We start from the raw sequence: 25,207 nt of genomic DNA on the forward strand, positions 1-25,207 counted from the left end.
AGCCTATCAATATTACGACCCCAAACTTATATCTCTCTACCATGAGCATCAAGATCATATCAAAAGGCTCAACACTATAAGTCAAAAACTCCTTCACTTGGCCATTCAGAACATCTTGTACCATCTAACTAGTCTTTCTCCACCTAGCAACTCAACGGTACCACTAGCCACACACAACATGTAATAGCCTTAGAAAAAAATACCGCAACCTCATATGACCTTGGGCATACTTCTACCTCATATGACCTTGGGCATACTTCTACCTCATAGATACAACATCATACTACATTACGAATCAAATAAACTTAATCTATTGTATACACCATTCAAGCCTATTAGATTACTTCCATATAACTAGTATCATTAATTAAGAAATCGTCATATCCACCTTCATGGCCATCAACTGATCAAACTTAATGTCTAGTACTAAACATGATTTACAACCCAACCTTACTCACAATTCTCACTTGGAAACCATGAAATCAAAATCAAGAAATAATAGTACACTAGAACTTCATAACAACAATAATCGATCATGACCTTAAGGATTTCCTTATCATAACTCATTAGCAAGTACTATTTCAACACATCAAGCCTAGTAATTTATTCCCACAAAACATACATCATTAATCTCATGAAACTATTCTTACCACCAAATTTTACATTTAAATTCAAGCCTATAGTCTAGCATCAATCATCTACCACCGTAGCACTAGTTTACAAATACCAAAGAAAAGAAGGTTAAGGGGGTAAAGTCACATAGTAGACATGATCAACCTTAACCTTATATTATACTTCAATATGATCTTATTTATACAAAAGTCACCCTCACTCTGGCTTCTAACCTTATGACTTTATATCATCAAATTCTTGATCTAATCTCACCACCAATAGGTCTTGACACCAACACTTTAACTTATACTACTACTCAGGTGGAAACACAGTTCCAACAAACACAGGAATAAAAAGATGAACAGAAAGTTTCTAGTAAATCGAAATAGGTCTCACACGACTTCACTAGACTTTGATTTTTGTGTTTTGAAAAAGAAAATGGAATGAACAACAAAGCAATATTGCTAGTGAATCAAAAGAGCCCCACACGGCTTCACTAGAAAATTTTTTTCAAAAAGACAATGATATCAAGATTACAAGAGATAGAAACTTGACACACAATATTTAATGACCCAAGAATACATATCTTACTCTTGTTTTCACTGAATGCCTCTTAAGAACAAGGACACAATTTTAAACTTGAGGGACTTATGACACATCAGGGAGCTCCTCTCAAGCCCTTTGTATGACTTCTAAAATTTTTGTTAGTAAATCTGAGAGCATTATCTTAGAATGCCATAGTAAGGAAAAGAATTAGGATAACTTTTCTTTCATATGGGCGACACCATAGCACGAATTTGAGTATGAAGGAGGAACATCCTGACTCTATAGAATGAACTAGAACATGAAGAAAGGGAAACATTCCTAAATGCCTATTAGCCTTCTACTTATAAGTATAGTATGCTACACACCCATAAACAAGACTCTATCTGATGTGATTTCGCAAACACCCTGGGACCATGAACCGTGCTCTGATACCAAGTTTGTCACAATCCAAACTGGGGCCCTGGCTGTGACGACCATCCCAAACCATGAAGGCTCGAACGCCCTTCTTTATCTAGTAATCATGCACAATATTCATAAATTATAATAGAAGATGCAGAATTGTTATTCATTACGGAAATATGGTCATACTCTAAGTTCAATTAAACTATGAAAAATGAAATCCAATATCAAATACATAACATCTGAACCAGTCTGTGAAATCTCTACTATATCTGAAAATGACAACTGTCTAAAACTGGGACAAGGCCCCTAGTGGACCCAAACCAAAATAAATAACATAATCAGAAAGACATAGGCCTACAGGAATAAAGAAGGCTTACAAACTGCATGCATCACTGCCATCTAAAAACTCTACAGCATAGCAGGACCTCTGAACTGAACTTTAGACCCGGGGAGAAAGGGGGGTCAATACAAATGTACTAGTATGCGAAGAAATCCAAAATAAAGCTTGTATATAAATAAAATAGTTGAGAGACTTTCATAATCATCATAAAAGATATCATTTCAAAACATATAGGCATTTTTTATAATCATAAAACTTTTTTGTCAATGCAATTTCTAATCATTGTATTACTTCTGAGTTAGGTGGCACTTTCCTACAAGTCTGATATTCCACGGGCTATATGGAATCCACCATTGAATCGGCGGAGAAGCCCCCAACCCAAATGTACCACAAGGGTTGGAGTGTCTGAGTTTGATACGCCATAGGGCACTAGGCCAGCGTATAATAATAAACCCAAATTGGTAAATCACATTTTTGGACAATGAGTTGTCTGGACTCGTTCCTTCTTTGGAGAACCACCTAAGGTCTCTTTATGCCCAATTTTAGTCTGTTCTGAAACATGCGCCATTCTAGTTTCAAAATTTAAAAATTTGATTTAAAACACACATTTTATTCTGTTCTGAATTAACATGGCATTATCTGAGTTAGTATCGTCACACCAAGACTTGCAAGTTCTATTTCTAAGCCATAATGCATCATGCATGATTCTTTCATTGAAAACTCAATTTAGACCACCCAAAGATGCAAATAGTATAAGAGATTTCATATTTCGAAATCACAAATCAAAACTATGCAAGGATTATCATTCTTTCAATAACAATGTGGTGGTCCTGAAATCTTTGTCAAACCATGCAACTCTTTCCATTAGATATTTATATTCAATATTTTCAATACAAACAACCCTCTCTTTTGATTCAAAAATCATATTCATGTCATAGTATAAAATCAATACATTTCGTATCATAATTTTCAAGATGCATTTCAAAACAATCTATATCATATGAAAAATGGAATAAATTATATCAAAAGAAGAATTTCATATGATTCATGCTCTCAATTCAAACATCACATTAAAACACATACATTCATATACATTGGATTTCAAATCACTTTGGGGGAAGGCCTTAATACCAAAACAATATCATCAAGGCTTCTAAAAACATGATTAAAATCGTAAATCCAAAACCCTTTTCTTAAAAATCGTGATTTATCAACCCTTTGAATAATTTAAAGAAGACTTCTATGCCCATGAAATTTTAGAAAAATCCCACATACCTTAAATTATAAGATCTGAAAGATGGAACCTAGATCTTGATAGATAAAACCCAGATCTTCATTTGTTTCTTGGAGATCTTAAACTTAAGGCTTGATTTTCTTGAACTTCTTGTTCTTGGAGAAAACCCTAATTGATCTTATTTTGAGAGTGAAGAGGAAGTTTTTGATATTGTAAAACTGGTAATGATTGATTAATAACACTTAAAGGGTGATTTAATTCGTGTGAAAGATTTTTGGAGTGAGGGAAAGACCAAAATACCCCTAAAGAACCCCAAAAAAATTGCAAAATTGCATCAGTTGACGACCAGGGTTGACGGGCCGTCACTCAGGTGATAAGTCATCACCCAAGTCGTCACTTTTGGGCTGGTTTGAATGATTCACTTCCTTAGGATGACGACCAAGTCTGACAGGCTATCAGCTGATAAGTCGTTAGCTTCATCGTCACGTTTTGGTAGACAGACACTTCAAAGTAAAATGAGCATAACTTTCTATTCTGATATCGGATTAAAGTGAAACCAGTGGCATTGGAAAGTGGACTCAAAGAATTTTATTTGCTATATAGTATGCCTCCTAATTCCTTATATACCAAGAATTATGGTCAATTAAATTTGACCGAAGTTTTGACGCTCACTCAAACTTGAATTATAGGAAAGCTTTCAACTCGTCCTTAAGTTAGGGGACCTCTATGATCTCAATTCATGCTTAAATAGGTTCTCACACTACATAATTAATTAACATACCAAATTTTCATAGGATTTATGGTTTTTGGATCATCTACGCATAGAAATGATGGTTTTCATTTCAAGCCCGAAATGTAGGGTGTTACATTTTTACACTAAGGAAGTGTCATTAACACTTTTATCTAAGTAGGAACCATTGGTTTTGGGACTATAAACGTAAGAAAGATGGTTCAACCTTAGCCCCAAAAAAAGCGGGGTGTTACAACAAAACTCTTTAATATCTACATTGTGGATGCTATTTTCTTGTGATATGAGAAGAAAATTATCTATTTATAGCGGTCCAACATTATTTGTCCAAGAAAGAGGTTAGTCAAATATGGAAAAGTTTTATATTTTCATTTTTGGAAGAGTAAAAGTAATAATGGTATTACTTTTCTTTTTCAAGAAAAGTAAAACTTAAACTTGGTAAGAAAATCAGGGTCAAAACCCTAACAAATCTCCCCCTTTTTAATTGATTTTCTTGCCTTGATCCGCCTTCTTCACATCTTTGATCTTTGTTCTTCACATAGTTTTTATCACTGCTGCTTGGCATGCTTAAAAGTGAAGTTTTTGGGTTAGAAATATATTTAAGCCCTTTTGGGTTAAAAATATATGAGCTCTTTGTAGGGTTAAAAGTGTGGTTTATTTTTAAATATGTAACAACAGGATTATTGAAAATATGATTGACAATTTTCTCCACATATAGCTTTTGGACATATATTTTCATTATCATCAAATTGTTTCAACTTTGATCAATAGTTGGACCATCGAATCATTGAAATGTGGGCTCTCATACCACTTGTTAGGTTTGAAATCTAGAGGGCTTCATGCAAAAGCTTAAAGTTGCAAACCAAACCATTGATAATTTAGATGAAATAATATAAAACACTAAAAAAATATAATATTATTATGTGATTTGGCCATTGGCCTACATATGAAATCCTAATATCGAAAAATCATTAAACCTATTGGGAGAAAATCTCCCCCTAAACAAGAATCGTTAATAACTACATTGTGGATGCTATTATGTTGTGATATGAGAAAGGGGTGTTCTATTTACAGAGGTCCGAAAACCATTCCGCCAAAAAAGAGGTTAGCCAAATATGAAAAAGTTTTATATTTTCCTTTCAAGGAAAATAAAAGTAATTACGGTATTACTTTTATTTTTCTTTGAATATAAGTTAAACTTAAACTTGGTAAGAAAATCAAAGCAAAACCCTAACAATTTCTTATTCATAGTTTTTAAGTTCAAGGTAAAAAGTTTACCTGAGTTCCTAATAGACTTCTAAGAAACTTTTTCTGAAAGACTCGTTGTAGTTTAGAGACCCGATTGATTCTTAAACATTAGTAAGATCATTGAAGTGTACTCTAAGGAATAAATAAAATCAGAAATTTATGTTTGCCGATAATCCAACTTAAGTGTAACATTTATATATTGACAAGCAAATAGGATCAGCCTAAACTGAAAAAACAAAAGTGAACATATTATTTGAAGAAAGAGAATGAAATTTGGAAATCCCTTGGAGCACTAAAATTAACAAGATTTATCTTTGGCAGAATACATAGACACTTTAACTTGGTCTCATATCACATCTATGACCGCCAACTTTGGGTGTACACAAGTAGGCACTTAAACTTGTATAAAATTTACAATTAGACACATATGTCCTTTGTAGCATCCTACGTCGCCAATTCTTGTCCTACATGGCATCTCACGTGTATTACGCCACATAGGACGTGTTTGTCTACTTATTCAATTCTATACAAGTTTAAATGCTTATTTGTGCACACCTAAAATTGGAGATCATAGATGTGATTTGAGGTCAAGTTAAAGGACAGGTATGTTTATGTATTGTGCCTTTATCTTTCTTATAATTCTCTTCTCTTTTTCTCTTCTATGCCCTCTATGTTTGGGTGTGCAGAAATGGTCCCTTAAACTTGTAGTAAGTTGACAAGTACACATACTCCTCCTATGTGGTATACTACACGTAGGATGCCACATAGGATACATGTGCTTACTTGTTAAACTTTATGCAAGTTTGAGTGCATACTTGTGCACACCCAAAGTTGGAGGTCATACAAGCAAGTTAAAGCCAAGTTAAAGGACACATTTATCTATTATGCCTTAATTATATTAACATGGTAAATAAAAACCAACAAATTTAGTATTTCATGTATTAAAGGGGGTAGAATTTCTATGTTATGCTGATTATGGTGGAACAAATATTTATTATTTCAGTATGGATTGTTTTGGTACAATTGATTGTGTAGCAACTGCAATAGCACCTGAAGATTTTGCGACTAAATCTAAATTTAAAATATCTCTACAAATGAATGATATAATTGTGGCAATAACATCTAACCAAAGTGGTTTCTAAGTTCAAAAGATTAGAGAAATTAATAATATGGAATGAAGCATCCATGGCCAAGCGTCACAAAATTGAAACAGTTAGACATGAGCAATTGAGATAAAAAGCATATCTATGTAGCTTTTGGCAAGAAAAGTCATGTTCATTGGGGGAGATTTCCAACAATATTATCAATTATTTTAAAATCTACAAGAACATAGATCGTTAATGCAAGTTTAGAAAAATCACATTAATTTGTGGCCTTTAATGAAAAGGATACACTTCACAACTAATACGAGAGCATGAGCAGATTCAAATTTCAGTGACTTTTTTCTTTGTGTTTCTAAGAGGAAAAAAGAACTGTAATAATAAAGATGAGGAATGATAAAAATGGGAATTATTTTGTCACTGTATCTTACCAAGCAAAAATAAATGTGTAGGTTGTCTAGATCACACCCTTTGGGGTACGACTTTTTCACGAATCCTGCGAACATGGAATGCATTGTACATTGAGTTGCCTTATGTTTTCTGGCATGTCCATCATTATGTTGCACTTCGATAGAGATATTAATGTTGAAAAAGCGGGCCTTTTTTATGACTAAATAACTTAAATAGATGAAAGGAGCATACACGAAGAATATCATTTGTAAGGAAGCATTAGATGAGATCCACTTTAGTTATAATTATTCACAAAAACATATACATACTTTATTCTTTCATGTATTACTATATAATCAAAAGTTATCCTTAAAAATATAAATATCACTTTAGGATTTCCTATATACTCCATGACTCAATATACATGTGCAACACACGTGGTTGAAAGACAAGTAGGTGTGTGTGTATATATATATGTACTAGGATTTCCGGCACGTGCATTGCACGTATGACATATTAGTCATTAAATTATCCATATTGATAGTTGATCTTGACTATCTGTTGAGTTTTGTTTGTGGCACTCTATTTTCCAACAAAGTGCTTACTATTCATGAAAATGCACCGCTAAGTGTTTTGTTGACTGTTACAATATCATAAGGTTAATTAATGAAATGTACCTACAAGTAGGAAATGTCTTTGCAGTACCAGTGATGATTCATGGTATTCTTTAGCATTGCTATTGAAATGACTGCTTTGAGGCAAACCGTTACTGACCACTATTAGACACACTATTCACTTTCTTTGAACAATTTTGGAGTTCATCTTTCCAGTTTGAGTCATTCATTAGTTTACTCGGTTGCAATGAAAGTTCTGTATTTAAATTATATTGTTAGTTGCAAACTTTGACCAAATAAATATTTTTAAAATAAATAATTGATAACAAAATAATATAGTAGCCCCTTATTTATGTCTATTCTTGACACTAATGATATCATTAGAAAGTAGTGAAACAGTAGTAGAATAGTTTAAAATATGTATATACGATAGAATATGGTAAAGTTTGTTGTGAGGTCAAGAGCCTGTTAGAAAAGCTAAAGTATGATAGAATTAAAATCTGTTGCTAAATTCACGAGTGTGTGAAACTCTGAAATTGAAAGACTATAATTTGGAAGGATCCTCAAAAACTAAATAACCTTAAGATTTGTCCGGAAGATGTAGTTTGTTGAGGACTATCATCATGTGATTTGTTTTTGAAGTGGTAAAAAAGAATTGGTGTCGATGCTTGAACAGGTAGTGGTTCGCAAAGGATGTAACCAAACAAGGAAGGTGTTTTGAATGCTGCAAAAGATTAGTAAACATTATTTGATTAATTAGCTTTATAAATTTTAATGAGGAGGGTAGAAGTGTAATTAAACTTTCTGTTTATGGGCCTTTCCATGCAAATGATCAATGTATTGTACAATTTATTATTATTTGAAATATCTAAATGAATCTTTTTTCAATTGAATTAGGTATTAAATGTTTAACCCATGTTTGTTATAGCGCTAATTTCTCATGTTTGGATTTTTGTAGTTTATATCATTAGTACTCTCTGCCAGACATATATCTTTTTGTTGCACAACGTATACCAGCAAGGACCTCAGTCGGAGTTCTAATTGTGATCATGATCATAAATGGATAAATGAAATTAAATCAACCCAGGTGTACATAACTTTAATTACTACTCTATAATTCTTTGTCAACATAGTTGATTTTGAAGGTTCAATTGACGCATCTTTATTGTGGGTAAAGCATCTAATTCAATATGTATTTGAAATTTAAATTCAAAAACTATGCATGTGATAAATTGTACAGACACCAGTTTCTTCATATACATTCTTTGTATAGTGGATCTAGTGAAGCTCTAGTATAAATTTTGATTCTCAATTGTTCTTGTGCTTTTGTTGTTATTGAATCTGCATTTGGGAGATGTCTGTATGCATCTAATCTGTGGGAACTGCAGGTAGTTTATTGAGTGTTTCACCAAAACAAAACTGAAAAAGTAAGTGTGATTACACAAACTCATAAAAAGCTTAAAGTTTTCAAAAATATGTACCTGGATGTCACAACCCGACCAGGGCCTTGGCCGTGACGGACATCCCAAACCATGAAGGTCCGAGAGCCCTTCTAACTTGTAATCATACACACCATTCATATACAAATAGAGATTATGGAAAATACATACTAAAACGGAATCATGGTCATAAGTCTGAACTCAATTTATAATGTGAAAGTAAAGCCCAACAACAACTAGACAATGTCTGAACCAGTCTGCGAAATCTCTACTACATCTGAAAATAACAACTTTCTGGGACAAGGCCTCCAGTGGACCTGAACAAAAATAAATAACATAATCTGAAAGACATAGACCATCTGGAATAAAGAAGTCTCACCAATTGCACACATCACTGCTATCTGAAAACTCTACGGCTTAGCAGGGCTTCTGAACTGACCTTTAGACCCTGGAGGTAGGGGGGTCAAAACAATTTTACTGGTACTCAGAGCAATCAAAAATCAAGGCTTCTAAAACATGTTTATAATCATAAATCCAAAACCACTTTCTTAAAATCATGATTTCTAAACCCTTTGCATAATTAAAAGAAGATTTCTATGCCCATGAGATTTTAGAAAAATCCCACGTACCTTCAATTAGAAGCTTTTGAATGAACTCTATCTTTTGGGACGCTATACGTACGATTGATGGGTGCTTCTTGTAGCCCTCGTAATGGGGATTCCAAATCTTGAAGAATTAAGGAAAACCCACAATTAAATCTTGAGATATATTGATCTTTGGGTTGAAACTCTAAGGAGTGTTCTTGTGATTTTGAGAGAAAATAATATTATTTTGGTGTTTTGAGGATTTAATCCCGTGTTATGGATGAATAAGGGGTGAAAAATATCACTTTTGCCCTTAAATATGCGAAAACAGCACCTGGAAATTGGGCGCGTGCGTCGCATGCTAATAGCACGATGCTACTGACTCAATCATAAAAATGGCCATAACTTTTCTTTCAGGTAGCGGATTTTGGAAAAATTTGTATCGTTGAAAATCTAATACGAATATATTTCATTTGATATATAGTAAGACCTCTAATTATTTATATAAAAAGAGTTATGGTCGATTGAAGTTGACCTAAGTTTCGACGCTCACTCAAACTCGAACGATAGGAAAGCTTTCAACTCGTCCTTGAGTTTGGGGACCTCTATGACCTCAATTCATGATCAAATAGGTTACCACACTACATAATTGATTAACATGCCAAATTTACATAGGATTTATGGCTTTTGGATCATCTACGCATAGAAACAACGGTTTTCGTTCTACCCCGAAATGGAGGGTGGTACATTATCTATCCCTTGGGATCATTCCTCGAATGGTGGGTAGGAATGTTGAAGTCTTAAAGGTATGGAATAATATCAACATGATATATCTTCTAAGAAGGGATATAGCCGAGCTGAAACATTTAAACTTCTATCATGAAACTGAGTTCTGAGCTGACTTGACTTTACTTGCTTTAAGGAGCTAATTCATGCTGAGAATTTACGATTCCCTTGAAGTTTTCATGATCATATCATACATATTGAATTGAGAAGGGATAACTTATGCAAGTATGAATAATGAGAAAAATGGACTTAGATCATATTGGGGTATTACACTGTCTGAGCTAAAATACTTGGGAAAATTTGAGATTTTGCGTTGAACTCTTATGAACTGAGTCATGACTAAATAGCTGAATCTGAAACATGATGCTTTGACTGAACTGAATTCGCAACTTACATGGATGGAATAGATTATCTCTTGGGATGGTCATACGCCTGAGACTTAGGATAGTAGGATTGGGTGAAAAGGTGGAAAACAATCATAACTTGTCTGCCTGACTGTTAAACTGAATTATACTGGACACTTATACTTATCTGGAGTATCTCTTCAACACTCTTTCTAAAGAAGTCATAGTAGCATTAAGGATCAAAGAATCTCTGACATGAGTTACACAAGACATCCAACTAAGGAATCACGACAATGATACTACTCTATAGCATGGAATATAGATATATAACTCATAAACTAGGATAGAATTACCAGGCCATAGGCAATACAACTTCTTACTTTCAAGCTTAGCACACCTCTCGAATATCCCTTAACTATACTATTCTCCTTAAATACCATACTCATTTGATTCAACATATTTTTCTCACATGGACGCTGATATTTCCATCCACTAATGTCTAAACTGAACTAAATCCCCTCACCATCTTCAAGCCTAACTCAAAATCACAAGACGCACCACATAATACTGTAGTACTAGTCTGAATCATAAATTCAGTACACCCTGCATTTCACAATTCCTCATCTCCTGTATAATTCTTATTGCCACTCCATCAATCACCTTCAACTTCATATTAGACATTCACAAACACTCAAACCATCCATCCGTATGTATACAAATAGGATGTTCAAGCCTATCTTCATACCCACATATGTACTTCTAAACAAATACTCATAAAGCATCTTTCTCATATTCTCTAATACTTCTATCCATAACAACTTCCCTGCACTATTCAGATGATACACATAAAATATCCTCAACTAACCAAGCCATACATGAAATTTCATCTCAAAATTCTTTCAACTTATAGACTTACATAAAACAAGCACACAATATTTTTTTCCAAATATAACACGTAAAACTTCAACTAACCTTGACATGTATCAAATACTTGGCCTCAATCTTACTCCATAATTACTGTCTTAACTCAAATGAGCACAGAACCATCTTTCATCAACAAGAAATGTTTACTCTTTCCCATCTAGATAACTGTTCATCATCACTATCTCGACCTAAGGGAAAAGGTCACTGAAAAATTGGAATATCGGGATCAGGAACATGAGGGGAGTACTAAGCATAACTTGATACCCTACTGAGGCATGAGAAATAGAGCACTCACGATATGGACTTATTAAAGAGATATAATCTGAGGACTTACCTGATATAAATCTGAATTTTCACTGATCATTAAGAGTAGAACATGTGCACAAGTGTCATGAACTGCATGACCTGAATTTTTGGAATTCATAATTTACAGAAAGTGATTCAGACTACTGAACAAACTGGGAATTCATCATACTAGGAACTAGGAGAGTACATGATTCCTTATCATATACATGAACACGAGCTATGATCATGAAGCTTAAACATAAAGCATGAGTATGTATCGGAATAACTAAAGTAAACTGCTAAAATAAGAATAGATTGAGCATCATTCTTTCTCACAGTTAATTCCACAACTTTGCTGGCACATCTATTAGCATCTGAAAACTTGAGTTTGTTACTCATTCTATCATCTCCCCCTTATATTTAGCCATTACTCTAAGTCTGTCAACCACTATATTTCACACCCCTTTTTTAGCACCAAAAGATATCAATTTAGGTTTCAAAAGGGTTTTTATTGTTAAGTGACAAAAGATGAAAACTTGTTTCGAAAAAGGATTATTTATGTTTAAACTCAGATTCGCCACTTGGCATAAATTGGTGTGCCAAGTCACCTTTGGAAAATCCTTTTCAAAATGATTTGACTCTATAAAATTGATTTGCAAATAGAGGCTCTGGCTACGGAATTCTGTTGATCGAGGGGAAGGTTTTAGGCACCCCTTGGTCCTATGGTTCAGCCACGGTCGCTTGACAGAGCGTATCAGCTAATTTAACACTACGAATGTATAAACCACAAAGAAGCACAAAAAGCAATCAAACAAACAGAACAAAAAAAATAATAAAGTCTAGTATTTAGCCCAATTATACAATCCCAAAATAAATAAAAATGCGAAAATAAATCCAATCTAACATATACTAATCCTGTTTATGCTCCCAAGCTCTACCCGATGCCTCGGGCCTTCATCACAAACATCTTCTAAGTACAAAATACTTTTGGGCATTCCCCGGTGAATAAATACATATCACCACGGGGCATTCTCCATCCAAATGAGTAAAATTTTTCAATGTGAGAAAACCAAACCATTCACCCAAATTTCAAACATTCAACAAAATTTCAAACATTCAGCAAAACCCCAAATTCTAAATTTTTCCTACCCAACCTACCTTTGCCTATCCAATTCAATGACATTTATATTCAAACACTATAAATCAAAATTTGTCCGAATCTAACCTTTTCATCAAATTTTTATTTCCAACCCCCAAATTCTTTTTTATCGATCCATTAAAACATGATCAAGTTAATTCCTCAAACCTCCAAAAATGAATCACCAAATTTTATGATCATAACATCAACATCAACAAAAATCCTACAAAAGCATAATCCCATCACAATAATCACAACCAGTTCAAATAATCAAGAAAAAAAAGAATGAGCTAAAGAAATGGACCTTCACAAAATTCGTTCTTGTCGGCAATAATAAAGATATCCTAAGCCAAAAACACATGTAGGAGACCTCAACAGCGATAAAACACCAACTACAAGCCAACTCGATGCAAATTTCAAACTCGTAGTCCGATTAAAAACCTAATTTCTGAACAAAAATGATGATGAAATATCAAATCAAACGGGGTCAATCTTCTGAAGAAACAAAAGGTACCCATACTGAATTCCAAAAGAGTCAACCCATATCTAAATCCCTAGAACCAACGCTGATTTTGGTTGTTTTAGGCTTAAATCGACCCAATGGAGCACAAAATCTAACTCCGGTGACCCCTCTAACACCTCTCGATCAATTCTGGTGAGCTCAAGGCCAAATCCGACGATCTTAGACTGAGAAATGATGAACCCGATCTACTTCCAGTGAGAATTCACCAGAAAACCTAAAGAAAACTAACCAAACTTTATTGAAAACTCTCTTCATCCTCTCAATTTACCCTCACTATTCTCTACTCTCTCTCTTCACTATCCTCTCTCAATCTACTCTCTTCTCACCATCTTACTGTATGCGTAAGTACAAGAGCGAGTTGTGCGTCTCTGGTATGTATATTATTTTCTATCAGAGTGACACTGAGTTGGACGTCAATGGCAGTGTGGCTGTGAGAGGGTATTTTTTGGGTGTAAGCTTGCTAAGAGTAGTGTGTGTTCAAAGTGTAAAATAAAATATGTTGGGTGTATGTCAATATGGTGATGTAGCATGTGTTATGTTAATAGGCAAAAATGGGGATTCAAAATGGTATCCATATGTAGCTTGGTGGTGAGCGTGTATATGTGTTATGCTTTTTTTTTTTGCAGAAGGAAAGAAAAATGGAAATTGTCTAGTGTGTTTATAGTGTTTTTAATGGAAAAGAAAGAAAAAAATGGAGGCCCCTTCAATCAGTGAGAGTGTGTAAGTATTCCATCTCCGTGTGAGTAGTGTAATGGTATATATCTGGGTGTGTGTTCTCGGTGGAGAAGAAAAATAAAAATGGAGTGCATGTGTGATATGTGTGAGGGTCAGTGTGCTCTCGGTGGAGAAGAAAAAGAAAAATGGAGTGGTTGTGTTCTAGTGAGGATCCGTGTATGGAATTTTTGGAGAAGAAGATCCTCCCTCTTTGTATCCCTATGTGTGTGTATATATTTTTGTGGGTGGTGTGTAGGACATATGAGTGAGGTGAGGGGTAGGATATTGAGGTGGTTTATTTTGATTGGGCAGGTTGTTAGGATAAGATAAAATTAGTTAGAGTTTATTATTTTGTTATTTTGTGGAGGGATTATCACACGGGTGAGGGTGCGTAGTAGAATGTGAGCTAAAAATGAATAAAATTGAACTTTGAAGGCACAAAATCAGGTGTCTACAGCATGCCCCCTTTGTATGTAAACACGAAGTATTTTTAGACAAAGAAGTAAATAACGAGACAGAATTTGGTCCCTATCATTATTCAAAATGAATGAAACAGATGGAAGGAGGGCAACGACTCTTGATTTTGTACATCCTACCTACCCAAGTTATAAGGGAATCAATTCAAGGGTATCTCAAAGGATTGGAAAGAGAAGGACTATATTGAGTTGGAGAGTCGAGTGAGGTTCCATTGAGGTTCTAGTTCACGGCTCTGTCATTACATCTAAAATGAAAATTACAAGTTAAAAACATTAATGAAATTACAAAATTCCTATTTATGTGGCTTCTTTTGGACTCTTAACTTTAGTTTCTTCACCTTATTCTTCAGGCGGGATCCTAACTTACAATTTCTTCAACTTGTTGCCTGACTTTAAATTCTTCATCTTGTTGTTTGACTTTCTATTTATTCGCCATGTGCTTCGGGCGGGATCCTGACTTTCGGTTTTATCAAGTTATGATTTTATCACCCTGTTCTTCAGGCGGACCCTTGAAATGAAAATAAAAAGTAGAACGAGAATTATCCTAAACAAAGATTATGATAAAGAAAGATTTCATTTTTTTAAAGTAATGTCCCATTTTCCAGGACGGTCCTGAATAGAAAGTAAAATTCCATTTTTTAGGACGGTCCTAAATAGAAAGTAAAATTTCATTTTTCAGGAGGGTCCTGAACAGAAAGTAAAGTCCCATTTTTCAGGAGGATCCTGAACAGAAAGTAAAGTCCCATTTTTCAGGAAGGTCCTGAACATAAAGTAAATTCCCATTTTTCAGAAGGGTCTTGAACAGATAGTAAAGTCCAATTTTTTAGAAGGGGCCTGTACAGAAAGTAAATTCCCTTTTTCCAGGAGGGTCCTGATCAGAAAGTAAAGTCTCATTTTTCAGGAGGGTCCTGAACATAAAGTAAATTCCCATTTTCCAGGAGGAACCTGAACATAAAGTAAATTTCTATTTTTCAGGAGGGTCCTGAACAGAAAGTAAAATCCCATTTTTCATAAGGGTCCTGAGCAGAAAGTAAATTCCCATTTTTCAGGAAGGTCCTGAGCAGAAAGTAAAACCCTATTTTTCAGGAGGGTCCTGAACAAAAAGTAAAATCCCATTTTTTAGGAGGGTCCTAAGCAGAGAGTAAATTCTCATTTTTCAGGAGGGTCCTGAGCAGAAAGTAAAGTCTCATTTTTCTGGAATGTCCTAAACAGAAAGTAAATTCCCATTTTTCAGGAGGGTCCTAAACAGAAAGTAAGGTCCTATTTTTCAGGAGGGTCCTGAATAGAAAGTAAATTCCCATTTTCCAAGAGGGTCCTAAACAGAAAGTAAAATCCCATTTTTCGAGAAGGTCCTGAACAGAAAGTAAAATCCTATTTTCCAAGAGGGTCTTAAACAGAAAGCAAAGTCCCATTTTTTAGAAGGGTCCTGAACATAAAGTAAAGTCCCATTTTTCTGAAGGGTCCTGAACAGAAAGTAAAATCCCATTTTCCAGAAGGGTCCTGAACAGAAAGTAAAGTCTCATTTTTTTGGAGGATCCGGAACAGAAAGTAAAGTCCAATGGATGTGCTTTTCCAATGGTAGCTGAATTAAGTGAAGCAAATTTGTCCCTGTTTCAAAAAGAAAATTTATAAATTAAAAACTTAGTGGTGGCTTGCGGCACTTGGCTATCCCGACACCTGCTACAGTGTTCTTTCCCTTTCTTTTTTTCAGATTGCTGGAACTTGACCCTGCTTTGTCATGTCATTGATCCAAACTCAGGTTTTTAAGAGTGACTCTGAAACAAACACAGTATTTCTGCTTTGCCATATTTCTCAGATAAACCCTTTGCGCCTTGGTATTTCCATGGGTTCCCAGACTTATCTATTGACAAAACTTTCTGTATGTCCTTTTTCGGCTCACAATCATGGCTATTTCATGTGTTAGCTATTATCTTGCTTTGTGCAATTAAAGAAGCTGGTAGCCAGTTATGAAATCTTTTCTCACTTATATTTTATACGGACTTGACTCAAGGACAAGAAAAAAAATGACAATGATTTTTTATTTGGTTAACTGACTCAAGAAAATAAAATAAAAATAAAGATAAGAAAGAAAATACAATGAATGTCCCCATTTGAAACAAAGAAAAGAAAATTTATCTCGAAAAGACAGTCAACTTTAATGATTATGTCATGCATTTTGTATTAAGCTGCCTGATCTTTCAATCCAAACTTTTACCAATTGTTGTTGAGTTAATGTCCTTGAAACTGAGTTGCTTCCTTAGGCCAAATTAATTCGGAAACCTCATTCGGCTATTGGCGCCTTGAAGGGTTTTCCCCAACAAACCTGTTTCTTTTTCTTCGCTTACTATAGCCTTATGGTGCCCATGAGAATTTTCACCAATAAAACTCTCTCATTTTTATTTCTCTCAACATGCCATCGCCTAACGATGCCCATGAGGGTTTTCACCAATAAGACTCTTATTTTTATTCTCTCCTCATTTTTTATGCTGAGGAAGACAGGTAGTAACCAAAATGCATCATCATATCTATTGCATACTTAGCCTTAACATTCTCAAAGATTGATCTGATGGTCTATCTTTGGTTGTAACTTGGCTTTTGGACAAGGTTAGAAAGAAGGGATGACATGAGACCCAAATGACACTTGAAGTGGAGTAGGACTTACAACTTTTGGAATCGACTCAAACAAGGAGGATTAAATCATGCCCCAGTTTCTTTTGACTGGGCAATTCTAAATTTTTTATTTGGTTAGACCAAGCCCTGAATAGGGCATCCTACATATCTCACCCTATGGGTTGCATGAATGCCGTACTGGTACCTTCTTCTGCTTCAACCATGTCAACTTCGATCAGCAGGTTTTGGACGTTATTAACCAATTCATCTCTAAACTCTATAGGTTCTATGACACCGCTCTTGATGAATGACTTACTGAGTAGGGGCACTGGATGAGGGAGTGACCATGTTTCCTTTTTTCTTCCCTTGGCCTTCTTCAAATCTCCAACTGTAGGTTCAAATCCCATACCAAAAGTGCTCATGTTCTCATTCAGGCATATGGGATGAACCATACCGTGCAGAGACACTCCCAAACCCCTTCCTAGCTCGAATCCATATTTTAACATTTCATTTATCATCATGATAGAAGCGGGTGACAATTGTGGCCCTTGAACAACTTGCCCTTCAACGATACGATTCACCAACACTGTATTAAAATTTTAATAGACGAATATCTCTTCTACATTGTTTGCTTTAATAAGGGACAGGGGAGAATCTTCGTAGGAAGAGAAATCCCCTTCACCATGAATAACCACTTCTTGCCTGTCATGCTCAAACTTGATCATTTGGTGCAATGTAGATACAACCGCCTTGGCCTTGTGGATCCACGGTCTTCCCAATAACAAATTGTAAGAGGAATCTATATTGAATACTTGAAACTCTATGGCAAAATGAACAGGCCCTATAATCAACATTAGTTCTATTTCACCAATGGAGTTTGATTTTGCACCATCAAAAGCCCTGACATATACATTGTTGGGCCTGATCCTCCCAACATCAATATTCAACTTTTGCAAAGTAGAAATAGGGCAGATATTTGCACCTGAACCTCCGTCAATCACGACATGAGTGATGTAAATTTATTTGCATTTTACTGTAATGTAAAGACCCCAGTTATGCCCCATACCTTCAACAGGCAATTCATCGTCAGAGAAGCTGAACCAATTGACCTCAAAGATTTTTCCAACCATTTTCTCAAGCTGATTTATTGTAATCTCCCTAGGAACATATGCTTTATTTAATACCTTCAATATAATATTATGATGCTCCTTGGAATGCTACAACAAAGATAAGAGGGAAATTTGAGCAGGGGTTTTCTTCAACTGATCTATTATTGAATACTCTGGCAACTTTATCTTTTTCAAAAATTCCTCGGTTTCTTCTTCGGTGACAGGCTTTTTGATAGATGAAGGTTCACTTACAATTGTATTGGACTTTCTTAAACTTTCAGGCATGAATAATCTTCCTAATCAAGTCAAACCCCCTACCTCATCTACATCTTCCACTACTTCCTTTCCTTGATAGGTTATCACAGTCCGCTTATAGTTCCAGGGAACCTTTTTCGTATCAACTATTGAGGTTTGGGTCACTGGTTTGAGGATAATAGGCGCTGCCAGTATTCCTTTCACCATCAAGATAGTCTTACCCGGAGCTCCTATCACCGTCAACTTAGGTTTATCCTGACTTAAATCAACATATCTTTTGGCACCTTGCATTGTGATCACGGGTTTCGTTGTGCTTTATTGGGCTTTATCTTCTCCAATTCCTTCCTGGCTTAATGAGATTGCATTCAATGAATCTGCCATATTCTCTGATTTATCCTCATTGGTCTGTATTCTTGATGACTCTTTCCCATCATATATCAATTCTAACATAATAATTTCAGCATGAGTTAGTAGTGGATTCTGGTTAATGTTTGGAACCTCCAGGGCCTGGACCAACATCTGATTTGTGTCAATTAAATCTTGGACAGCTTTCTTTAAATACCAGCATTTCTCAATATCATGGCCTGGCATGTCAGAACAATATGCACACCTTAAAGAATAATCGAGATTCCTCAGAGGTGGATTTGAAAGCCTTCCTTGAATTGAGCTTAACACCTTCATCTTTCTCAACCTATCAAATAAGCTACCATATGACTCCCCAAGAGGTGTGAACTGATTTTTGAACGCCTTCTCTTTCTTGTACTCGGAACTGGGTTGGAAACCATTTCTGGAGGGGTTTTAGAAATTTAGTGGAGCTGATGGACGATTTTGTGGAGCTTGCGCACACCATTGCAGGTAAGAAGGGGTTTGGGCATATGGTTGTGCACTATATACTGGGTAAGAAGAGGGTGGAATGGCATATGGTGGGTTTTGCGGAGAGTAGTAATGGTGAGGAGGAATATATGGAGCTTGGACATAGGCTTGGGCTTAGGATTGAGGATAGGGGCGAGGCGGTCTTTTGGGATAGGAATGGGGTCCAGCAACAACGGTCGCCACATCTTCTTTATTTTTTTTACCTCCGAATGCACCAGATCCACCTTGAATCACTTGTGTGGTGGATTTTAACGCGAAAAAACTCACTATTCGGCCGGTCTTAATTCCGTCCTCTATCATCTCTCCCATTTTGAGGACTTTAATAAAAGACTTTCCTATTGCCAGAAGTCAATGTTGAAAATAGGTCTCATCCTGTGACTGAATGAAGACCTCTACCAGCTTACTCTCCTTCATTGGAGGCTTTACCCTGGCAGCCTATTCACGCCACCTTATCGTGTATTACCTAAAGCCTTTAGGGATTTTCTTATTCATGTTGACCAAGGATTTTTCGTCAGGAATTAGGTCTACGTTATACTGAAAATGTTGCACAAATTCAGAAGCTAAGTCATCCCAACTATTTCACTTGCCGATATCTTGATCGACAAACTATTCTGAAGCCAGATCGAAAAGACTCTCACCAAAGAAAGCCATAAGCAACTCTTCCCTTCCCCCTTCAGCCCTCAATTAGTTGCAATAACGTATCAAGTGTGCCACGGGATCACCGTGCCCAGCATACTTCTTGAACTTGGGCATTTTAAAACTTAGGGGAAGGTTGACGTCTGGGAACATGCAAAGATCTTTATAGGAAACACTCTTATAACCTCTGGTTCCCTGCAAATTCCTCATGGCCTATTCCAAATTTTCAATTTCAGTGCTTTGACCTCCTGTTCCTCTATTGCAATAGGTTTCTTCGTATCAAATGGAAATGCAGGTGGCTGAGCGTACCCATACGGTTCATTCATTCTCAAAGTAGGCTCCGGGTCATAATACTGACTATCTAAAACTTTCAATACTAGCTCACTGGCAGACCGAGGAAGAACTATTGTCGGATGTATACCATATGTGGGAGCTTCAGGTGGTGGAAGAGCCACGAACACAAGTGCTGCCGGTGGCGCCGGCTGAGTCACGGGCCTTGGTTGAGGAACTGCCAGGGGCACACTAGAAGTGCCAGGGTAATATTTCCACGGAGTGAATCCTGCTGTGTGCTCCGGTGACTCAATGGAAATAGACAATTGTGCCTGAGAGAGCGGTGGGCAATTGGGGATATTCCCAAGATCTTCAGGGAGTGGAGGAGGAGGCATGCCACTAGCCCATGCTCGGTGTAGATCTAGCAATTGCCGTCTAAGTGTCAATACCTCATCATTGCATTCTGAACTTTCTTCCCTGGGATCCTGATCTGGGTCAATGAGTGAATTTTCAATCTCCCTACTAGCCATGGAAAGCTTTGCTTTTAATCTAGTGAAGTACAGGTGACTAGCCAGAGTGCTGCAAACCAACCACTTATCTGAAAGAACATGCTTATCAAAGACAAAACCCGTTAGGATTAGGTCACTCACACAAGCATGGAATCACATTTGTAAAATTGTCCTAGATTCATGCATATTTCTACCAACCTTTGAGAGTAGCAAGGTCATTTTAACATCATCCCGATCTTTTTCCTACACCCAGTTGCTTCTTTACTCCAATCACACTTTTTTTTCACCATCACTTCTCTCATCTCTCGCGTCAGTTACCTTTTTATCATTTTTTCCCTTCTCTCATTATTTTCCTCTCTCGCTATCTCTCTTTTTATCATTCTTTATGGCTTTTGTTTTTTCTTAAAAATAAAAGAAAAATAATGAAAAAACCAAGAAACAAAATGATTAGATCAAACCCAAAAGTAGGTTACCTACGTATCATGTTGTACATGAATCAGATCTTGCGTAGTTCGGGACGCTCATGCATAAATACCAGAAAATTAATGATTTTTGATGATTTTTATATTTTTTTTCTTTCAGCAAAAACAAACAAAAGACAGAATGACACAACATCACAGCATTTTGATAAAGAAACAACTAAACATAGTCCAAATTTAAGACCACTTTAAAACTAAACAACAAATACCAAACAACACTGTAGACCAATAATTAGACATACATAATTCTCCTAATAAAGACTCCAAAAGCAAACTTAATGTCGATATGACAAAAACACCACCTTGCAATAAGATAAAATAAGACACTCAAACTAAATAAAAGATAAAAAATGCTCTTTCAAACTGGTTCTGTGCGTGATTACCCTGGTTGAGATGGACATGTCTGTGAAGTTCTCTTTCTCCCATTAAAACTTCATAGCATATCCTGCAAAGACACCCCGATATTTGGGAAGAAGCTTCTGGCATGCATTCCCACCTCATGGGGAGTACCCCTGTTCTCACACCCTTCTACAGTCTTGAGCAAATTTGATAAGCGAACCCTCAATGTCTCCACTTTGGCCTCCGTACTTTCATCCTGACTGTCATCAACAATGCATTCTTATCTTATTCTTCCTCTAAGTTTCACTGGTAATGGCCTGCTAACACCCCGAGGTATAGATTGAAGCCAGATCACATATCTCGAACTGTACCCTGGGTTATCTGACCCTTCTTTGAAAGTATCTATGCCCATTTTTTGTCGCGTGATTCCATAGTTGCTCGTATTTATTCTCCTCTGAGGCTTGGTTCTTCAAGTACTCAGCATCTTTCAGCAGATCCACCATGGGTGGGACGTCTTCCGATCTACCCGGCTGACCTATTATCCTAGCAGGAGTGTATGGTCGAGTACAATTAAGTCCTATCATAACCAAAAGGAGTTGCATCTGACACCCAAATAAGATTATTTTTGGATGAAGCCATAGACATCTCCATAAAATGTTATACTCAGTTCTTGACTCGAGAAATTCAATCCAAGCATCGATTCCCACGAGTAGCGAGAATTTGGCAACGCGCATTCTTTGTCCCATGGCTTTCACTCGATTGGGCATACAACGGTCAATCACATCCAGTATAATTAAAGAAGGTGCATGCAAATGCTCCCTCAACCATAGTTGCAACATTAGGTTACTTCCCTCAAAAAATCTCATCCCTCCCTTCACTTTAGTTAAAGCCTTATATATTTCTGTTAGGATCATAGGTATGATGGTAACCTTGTCCTCTTGTTCCTCATGAAATGAGGCCATCACTACAGATTGCAAACGTGAATTGATACGTCTTTCTTCTAGTGGAAACACTAAAGTACCTAACAAAGCGAGGGTGAAGACTTCAAAATGCTTTCTCTCCCACTTCTCCTTAGTCGTATAAAATTCATCCCAAAAGCAATCAAAACCTTCCGAGGGCCCGAATTTAGCGAACAAAAGATCTAAGGAAATCCATGAATCTTTCAAATAACCCAAATACGTATCTTTACTTTTTAACCCACAACACTGAAAAAACCTCGTGCTAGTATTATTTTGAGCTCTAATCATACCTTTATCGATATAGGGTAAATGCAATAGACCAGATATTTCTGACAAAGTAGGAGTCATTTCACACTTTCCAAACCTGAACACCAAAATACTTAGATCCCAAAAGGTCAACACCACCTCTATTAGATCTGGATGAGGGGTAATATGCAGAAGTTCTATAAGATCTTCCAATAGTTTAATCAGTTTCTGCTGGTCAACATAGCTAAACATGCCCCACCACTTGATTAATTTTTTGAGCACCTTGACAACCATCAGGACTCTAGACTTGGTGGACAAATCCATCCCTGTAATAACACATAAGACGTTATTTCAAAAATTCGATAGGAGCAAAAGATTCCCAACCCTTGAGACTTTGACGCGTACATGTCGAAGGAACATGCCACTTTATGACTCTAAATCGCCGAACAGTACCACTGAATAAAATCAGCCTACTTGGCTAGGACAACTAACAACACTAGATTACGGGGATAAAAACCTAGGCTAAGACTAAGACAAAGGCCAAAAATAAAGATTACCGAATCCACCGAGGGTTGCCTATGTATCCCACCATAAGGGGCAGGAATCTGGTATGCGCAGTTAGTCCAGATTGAACAATTAACGATTAACTAATAGATTGACCCTAATTTAAGAGACACAATAAAAAACAAATGAATAAAAACTTTTTTGGATTTTTAATTAGACACTTCAACTAAGACTGACACCAACAATTATGAAGAAAAATCTTTTTGGCATTTTCATTAGAGGAAATGTACAAATTTCTACTAACTCTTTTTTGCAAATTCTTTTATAAAAACCTACTACTATATAAAAATCTTTTTTTTTTTTGAAATTTTCGAATTAAGAATGCTTACTAAAAAATAAAAGGAAAATCTTTTTGTACTTTTGTTTTAGACAAATATGTAGAACAGGTAAACAAAATCCTCTTTTTTTGTTGTTGAATTTACGGTACTTTGAGAAAATAAATGCAAAAGGTAAAAAAAATCTTTTTGAGTTTTTGGATTGTGAAGAACAAAAGTTATAACGAACTCTGAAATGAACTACGACACTCTTTTTGATTCACCGCTTTTTTTTTCTTTTTTTCTTCTTCTCTTCTTTTATTTTACCATTCATTTCTTGGATTTTTTGTCTACACACTTACTTCTAACACATGTTTTCCCTCAAATCAGTCCGTCAAATAACCCCGTTACCCTTGGAGATGCAATATTTAGCAAGTAAATATGCTTTAGAGGTGAGTCTCCTACGAAAAATCGAGTGGGCCTCGCTAGGTCTTCAATATGATTCACATAAGCATGACATAAAGGCTGACCTATGCTGGGGTTCACTAACAAGGCTGTTCGGTAGAGCGTATGGTCGATAGTGGCTGCTTTGCTTCCACCTACTCCATAACATCGATGGCTCCTCCTTAATATAAGGGTGACTAAACTAGGGGTCGTGTACAACACATGTACTATGGACTTATTGCGGAAAGAAAGACTCAGGTTGTGCACATGATGACAGATATAAAAGCGGTAACACATAGGATAAATACTGTAAACAAAGAGAACAAAAATGCACAAAAGTGATGACAATAACAGAAAGAAAATCACAAATAATGCTTATACACTCATAATGCCAAATAAAGCCGATACTACTCCACAAAAAGCTCAAATTCTAAAAAGTTTTCCCCAGCAAAGTCACCAGAGCTGTCACACCCCTTTTTTACCACCAAAAGATATAGATTTAGGTTTTGAAAGGGTTTTTATCGTTAAGTGACAAAAGATGAAAAATTGTTTCAAAAAAGTATTATTTATGTTTAAACTCAGAGTCGCCACTTAGCATAAACTGGTGTGCCAAGTCACCTTTGGAAAAATCTTTTCAAAACGATTTGACTCTGTAAAACTTATTTGCGAACAGAGATTTCAGAAGGAATTCTGCTGATCGGGGGGAAGGTGTTAGGCACCCCTTGGTCCCGTGGTTCATCCACAGTCGCTTGATAGAGCGTATCGGCTAATTTGACACTACGAATGTACAAACCAAAAAGAAGCACGTAAAGAAATCAAAAAAATAGAACAAACAAAACGAATAAAGTCTAGTGTTCAGCCCAATTATACAGTCCCAAAATAAATAAAAATGGGAAAATAAATCTGATCTAACATATACTAATCCTAACTACTCTCCCAAGCTCTACCCGATGCCTCGGGCCTTCATCACGAAAGTTTTCCAAGTACAAAATACTTCGGGGAATTCCCCGGTGAATAAATACATATGACCTCAGGGCATTCCCAGCCAAATGAGTACAATTTTTCAATGTGAAAAAACCAAACCATTCACCCAAATTTCAAACATTTAACAAAATTTAAGACATTCAACAAAACCCCAGATTCTAAACTTTGCCTACCCAACCTATGTTTGTCTACCCAACCTACGTTTGCCTATCCAATTTGATGACATTTA

The sequence above is a fragment of the Capsicum annuum genome, chromosome 11, assembly GCF_002878395.1.
Source record: "Capsicum annuum cultivar UCD-10X-F1 chromosome 11, UCD10Xv1.1, whole genome shotgun sequence".
Taxonomy (NCBI): Eukaryota; Viridiplantae; Streptophyta; class Magnoliopsida; order Solanales; family Solanaceae; genus Capsicum; species Capsicum annuum.